Source organism: Crocodylus porosus, unplaced genomic scaffold, assembly GCF_001723895.1.
Source record: "Crocodylus porosus isolate Cpor-Errol unplaced genomic scaffold, CroPor_comp1, whole genome shotgun sequence".
Classification (NCBI taxonomy): Eukaryota; Metazoa; Chordata; order Crocodylia; family Crocodylidae; genus Crocodylus; species Crocodylus porosus.
In genome coordinates this window covers 23,493,518-23,500,429 of record NW_017728931.1, presented here as the reverse complement: position 1 = coordinate 23,500,429, position 6,912 = coordinate 23,493,518, and the positions used below count along the sequence as shown (strand labels likewise).

The 6,912-nt window shown below is 42.5% G+C and overlaps 1 long non-coding RNA gene across 1 annotated transcript; it reads right to left on the bottom strand.

The window, feature by feature from the left end:
• Positions 1-254: 254 nt before the first annotated feature.
• Positions 255-5,408, bottom strand: LOC109316378. Its single transcript, XR_002102826.1, has 2 exons — positions 2,548-5,408; positions 255-944 (listed from the first exon to the last, which is right to left on the bottom strand). It is a non-coding gene; the product is annotated as an uncharacterized LOC109316378 (long non-coding RNA).
• Between the last annotated feature and the right edge of the window lie 1,504 nt (positions 5,409-6,912).

Sequence of the window (6,912 nt, the reverse complement as noted above, 5' to 3'; positions counted from 1 at the left end):
ATACATTTTTCTAAATCCTTCTTTGGAGCTTGAATTTAAAACATTATTACACACTGCAGTATGTGAATTCTCCACTTGCAGCCATATTAATAGAGAACATCTGAATCCAGGAGAAAGAAATCATTTCCAGTTATGTTGCCAATGTTCTGTGCATAAAGTTCCCACAGCTGTGGATCCATTGTACTCCATGTTATAAATAAGAAATTGCATGGTGACAGCTAAAATTCAAAAGCATTGATGTTTCTCTTTGCAAATTCTTTTTTTTTTTAAAGTCTTTTCAGGGTTTTTTCCCCACTGTAATAGAAGTTAACTTGCTGCAATGTTATTACTTTTCCTGCTGACATATTTATGGTAATTTAAAAATAGTAAATGCCAATCAAATATAACTAATGTTGCTGTTTGGCAAGTAAGACAAGAAATGACTTCTACTGATTCTGAAGAAGACTGTCGCATGTGTGCTAATAAGCTATTTCCTCCTTGCCTCAGTATTCCATTACTTTGAGCAGAAATCTTAAAACAGTACTAAGAACACAACCAAATACTTCCCTGACTTGCATTGCATACAGTCACCATTCGAGCCAATTGAATTGCAAAGAGTGTAAACCCTGCAGAGTTGGGCCTGAAGAATGAATACAGACAAATTCTCTTGTATCTCTTGCATTTTAGGTTCTGGTCCCTTTCAACCATAAAAAACAGTTACAAATTGTTCCCAGAGCTAAACCACTTAACATCTTGGCACTCAGTTGTTTTCAACTTTGTAACAATAGGCACTGTTCACTCCTCTCAATCTCAGCTTTTTATTCTGTAATAAAGCAAGAATACTGATGAAAGGCTAGTCACAGTTTCTCCCCATGGTATCAGTGTGGTGGCATGTGATGATTCACATGGGGTGTGTTTGATCCAAGAAAGCCCAGCCTCTGCTTATTTTTCCTTTGTTCTGTCATCTAAGGTGGAAAGGGAGATAAGAGATGAGGTTTTTTACTATTATTTAGCACCAGCACATACAATCACAGTGCAACAGCATTAGAAGAGCATAGTTGCAAGGTATACATAAGCAAAATAACAGAGAGTGGATTTTTTCATCATTAAAAATTACAAGAAAGGGATTCCTTTGAAGAATGGGATTTGACTCATACTGAGTATGAACATTTCATCTTCATTTTTGGTGGCAAATTTTAGACTATGTTATTATTTCTTATTTGTCCTACAATAGCACTAAGGAGTCCCTGTCACCAATAAAGACCCCTCTGTGTCAAATGCTGTACAAACACAGAATGGAGACAGCACCTTCCCCAGAGACCTTAAAAGGTAAGTAAAAAACAAAAGGGAATAGGTGGATTCTGGGGGAGGGGTGGGGAGAGAAGCAAGAAGCAGGGGGGAGGGAAAGGGAAGGTGCAGGAAAAAAATGGGACAGTACTGATCCATATAAAAGTCAGTGGTCTCAGTACCACAGCACCCAGCCTTTGTCAAGTCTTTTTGTAGGTATCATGTCATGGGAGTTTTAAATAGGGATGTGAAGGAAGGTTAGAAGGGAGATGTTTATGGGGAGATACTCCTAAGCATGAGGGAGAAAAGATGAAGCTGTTTGGCCACAAAACTAAGGAGCAAGTAAGGAAGCTGTCATCATGGGCCTCCAGGAAGCAAACATTCACTTCCTATCACTGAATGAGATGAAAAGGAGGGTGAGGATGGCCTGTGAAAGGGCATAGCAGGGAAGAGAAGAAACTCAGGTTTCATGCAATATAGAAAAGGGGACCCAGGGTGGGGTGGGGTGGGGGTAACACAGAGAGAGGAATATGGCTAAAGACACGGGCTAGGAAAACATTCTTTGACCAGGAGCATTCTGGATGGATTTCACCTTATCTACAGCTATTCCCTATAGTAGGATGAACCCACCATTTTTTCATTCACATTGGCCCCCTCTACACGTATAGGTAAAGGCATGAAGGGATCTAATGTGTGATTTACGTAATTGCACGTTAGATCCCACTGCACCATATTGCTGGTGCAGAGGGTGCCATGGACCCTGGGGATAGGGGCTGCTGAAATCCCTAGGGCTTGGGAGTCTGTGAAATCCCAACACTGGGGATTGTGGCTGCTGTGATCCCTAGGGCTTGGGGATTTCACACTGGGCATGGTGCACCCCTGCAGCTGGGAGACCTATCAGCTAACAGGAGAGACCCTGCTACATGTGCAAATTAAAGCTGGATAGCAACCAGCTATGAAGTTAGTACACATGTTCAAAGTCTAACTTTATAGCTGGTTGGAGCTTTTTATTGGGTAGAGGGGGCCTTTGCCTAGCAATTGAATTCTCCTCCCCCATCCCCACTAGTAGGGTTACAAAACTGAATGTTTTTGCTTACCTGCTTTTTAGTGTGATGAATAGAATTAAATCTCTTTCCAGAATGGTACCTGTGCATTGGCTCTAAAAGCTTTGTTGAGTAAAACCTTATTCAGACAGGCCCTTTTTAAAGCGTTGTGGCCATTACCTGACAGAAACTCATATGCACACAATTGTTTTTTTTTTACCTGCTCAGAATTACTTACCTGTTCCTTGAGCTCAGCCAGCTGGCCAGACAACTGTTTCACAAGGCTCATGGTGGACTCCAGCTTTTCTTGCAGGTTTCTAATCTCGTTTTGCTCATTGTCACCCTCATTGCTAACGAGGGACATGGCTCTCATCCGAGGGAACCAGTCCAAATTCTTCTCCTGTGTGTGTATATAGATATGTATTTTTTAAAACGTTAATCAAGGCCTTTATCTAATGGTATGAGCCTGAAATTCAAGAATGAAACCCATGAGTAAGACGCATACAGCAACTGAGATTAACACAGATACCACCTCTGCACTGTGCTGGAACTGTAGTTAAGAAGGGTGCCACATTTATTCAGTCCTGTTCAACATGCACAAAATCCCAGAAAGGAATTGATTTTGTCAGCTGAGCACAGCCCCAAAGAAAAGCTAGGACACAGTCCTGAGACAGAGAGACCAAAAGTAGTGGAGAAGCATGGGCTCATGGGAGGTCCAAGCTGGTTTTAGTACCTTGTTTCTGGGCTTTGGTATATACTGAGAAGGGCAAGTGGGGTAAGTAGTAAGTGTGCTTCTCAGTATTGGTGCCAGGCACAGCTGGGGCAACCATGGACATGGTCTAAGAAATGATAAAATCGGAAATTATGTTACAATATCCTATTTACTAAATTGTTTCTCTATCTGCAAGGAAACACCAACAATGAGCTCCTGGTTCTCCTGAAGTCAATAGCTAAACCTCCACTGAACCAAACGCTGAGTTGAATCCTATCCAGTTTGCCTATCCAGTTCACAGACCCAGTGTGTATACATGGTCACAGCAGAGGTACTGTGAATAAGGGAATACAAGACAGATACAGTTATGAGAGCAGGAATCCTATCTTGTATAGATAGTCTGGGAAATGGGATCATGGAGCTCTGTGACAGGATTACAACTTTGATAAGAGAACCTGTTCTCTTATTTGGTGGTAGCTCTGCAGTGATATAGCTGTGATGGTCCAGGAAAAATGTGAGGGGCAAGGATTTTTATGGGTGTTATCTTTTATTGGACCAACTACTTAGTTGGGAGAGACATAAATCATTTTCAGGCACCCCTTTACCTTTCCTCTCTGGTACCCAGAAGCTTGTCTATGTCCCTCCCAACTATAAAGCTGGTCCACTAAAAGGTATCACCCACAAAAATCCTTTTGTCTCTTACTTGGTGGCATTTTGCAATGGGGGAACTCTGACTTTCATGCTAAGGGGTGCAGTGAGATCATGTGCGATATGCTTGCCAGCAAGTACCCATAGTTTCGGTAGTGTGCATGTTTTACTTTGCAGCATGTTTCTTCCAGACTCCCATGTGCCAGCAGGGTGGCTCAGAGCCTCTCCACATGGCTACTTCCCTCAACAGGGATGTTTACTTTAAGAGATAGCAGGAGCCCTGGAGACAAAAACTGTCCTACTGGTATTGTTTAGTTTTGGTTTGTAAAGAGTGCTGAAGGGGATAAATGAAATGAAGGGAAGCATAGCCACAGACTTTGTCAGTCTACTTTTATTTTGGTTGCACCAGGAAAACTAAAACTAAACTTCAAGTCCTGTAGGCTCCCTCACCCTCTTTCACCTGAGGCTTCTAATGAGTTTCTCTCCAGCTGTGCATGCTGTACTCCTGTCACACCAGAACTGCAACACACACACAGCATTAGACTGTGTACCTTCGTTACATTTACCAGTGTGCAATTCAGCCAGCCAGGCATGCCTGTGTAATGAGGCCTTTTCGAGCTGCACACACTATAAGCACAGTGATCTCATTATGCCAATTTACTGGGCTTATGAACAATGCAGTTTTCAGGGGGTCATAACTCATTCAAATCAAAACCTGCTTTTACTGGTTCTCCTGGTGAGCTGTAATTGAATACAAAGATCACATGGAGGGTGTTTTTTCCCTGACTGGATAAATGTAATGGTTGGAATCTTATTTCTGGTGCATGTATTGATGATTAGCCTTTACTTTCCATGAATATTTTCCAGTATTCATATAAAGTTTCTTCTGGCCACAATCTCACATAGCACTTCAGCCCATGCTTAATTGTAAGCACAGATATAGACAAGGATTTTAAGATAAGGTTATGCATGATTGCTGGCTCAGCAACTATTTTCACCAAAAGACCTGCCAGTAAATTATTTTGCTACAGCAGTCACCAAAAAGAAATTAAAGAGGGCTGCAATGAACATCAGTGAAGCAAATTCCCCTGGAACTGGAATATTTCTGGAAAACTGCAATATCTGCAACAAGTATAGTGTTGTTGGATTGAAGAATCTTAAATTACCAAACACAAGACAATATTACTATAAGCTATTGCAGATGCAATGTTAAAGACACTCAGCATCTCTGAAAAGAAGATATGCAATAGTTTGGGGTTCTGTCTCCTATCAGGTCACCACTAGCTTGCCCACCCAAACCACTTCACAAATGCATTGGCATTACTGGCTATGTTCATGGTGGTTTTTCCTTCCCAGAGATGTTCTGGCGCAATACAGTATATTTTAATTTATATAGCAGCCACATATTTATTTCAGCTCAATTCCAAACAATGGTGATAAAATGAGTATTTATATAACTCATGGGCTGTTGAGCAGTACATGATCTCCTATGCCTAATCCACAGGTATGTTACATCTCTCACCTACAAAACCTGCTTTAACTCAATCACTAGAGACTGATACTTTAACTGTGACAATTCTCAGTTCATCCATCCCCAGAGTTAGCTGTCCTTTTTCCAAAAAAAAAGAATAAAAGACTGGGGACTCACTGACTAATCAGCAGCTCTGCCGAAAAGGACCTAGGTGTTACAATGGACAATAAGCTGAATTTAAGTCAACAGTGTACTCTTGTTGCGAAGAAGGCTATGAGCATACTGAGCTGCATTAGTAGAAGCGTTGCCAGTAGATCAAGGGAAGTGATTATTTCACTTTATTCAGCACTGGTGAAGCCACATCTGGAGTACTGTGCCCAGTTATGGACCCCCACCCCTCTCCTACAACAGAAAGGATGTGGACAAATTGGAGAGTCCAACAGGGGGCAATGAAAATGGCTGGAGAACTGGTTGGAGGGCTGGGGAATGACTTAAGAGAAGAACTCATTTAGTCTGGAGAAAAGAAGACTGGTGGGGAGGAGGGATTTAGTAACAGCCTTCAGTTACCTGAAGGGTGGTTCCAGAGAGGATGGAGCTAGACTGTTCTCAGTGGTGGCAGATGATGGAACAAGGAGCAATGCTGTCAAGTTGCAGCAAGGGAAGTTTAGGTTATATAACAAAAACTCTCTCACAAGGAGGGTAGTAAAGTACTGGATCAGACTACCTTGAGAGGTTGTGAAATCTCCATCTTTAGAGTTTAAGACCCAGGTAGACAAAGCCGTCTGGGATGATATAGTTAGGGCTGATCCTGTTTTGAGCAGGGGGTTGTACTAGATGACTTCCTGAGGCCCCTTCCAACCCTAATTGTCTATGATTCCTGAAGGCAACATGTGGTTTTAGGTTAGGACCCCCTTCTGCTAAGGTCCTTCTTTAACCTTCATCATGCCATCCTTTCTCAACGAAACTGGGCTCCCTTAATACCATTACACCGTCTTCTCTAGAAATAGATAATTAGCTGTGTTAGTCTGAAGTCAGGCAGAAGGCATTTCTACCGTCTTCTGCCTGACTTCAGACTAACACATGCGGATAGCACCACACTTAGCCAAATGGCTACAATCAATCTACCCAAGAAACTTGCTTGGGTATCTTCTTTCTGACCAGATGCAACCAAATGAATATCATAACCAAGAGACTCCAGGTGACCAATCCACTCCATTCTATGTAACAAGTAGCCTATTCTAACTCCCTCTTGGAAACTGAGGAACCACCTTATCAGCGTTCTATACAACAATCAGGAATAGATCAATGCCAGGCTTGCAGAATGAGCAAACAGAATACAGAAACACTCAGACATAACAGTCAGTACTGAGAGGAGATATCCAACCATCCCAAACACCTTATTAGGGCTGTGCAAGTCTTCAGATCGCACTTCAGATCCGGTGCCACTTTGGATGGCAGCATGTCCAGATAGAAGCATGGGCTCAGGCAAGCTATCCAAAGCAGTTTGGAGCATCCAAAGCACTTTGGATGTGCTTCAGATGCTTCGGACAGCTTGACTTACAGTTAGAAAAGGGAGGGAGAGTAGAAGGGGGAGGGAGAGTGTGTGTGTGGGGGGGAGACTGACACCTGTAGGTGGCCAGTGAGAAGGATTTGGACCCCTGCTAAACCAGATGGGGCAACTGACAACTGACACCCAGGAAAAAGCCAACCTATTAAATAGGTACTTTGCGTCAGTCTTTCATCAGTCACACAGGATGCCCATGCCTGCTATG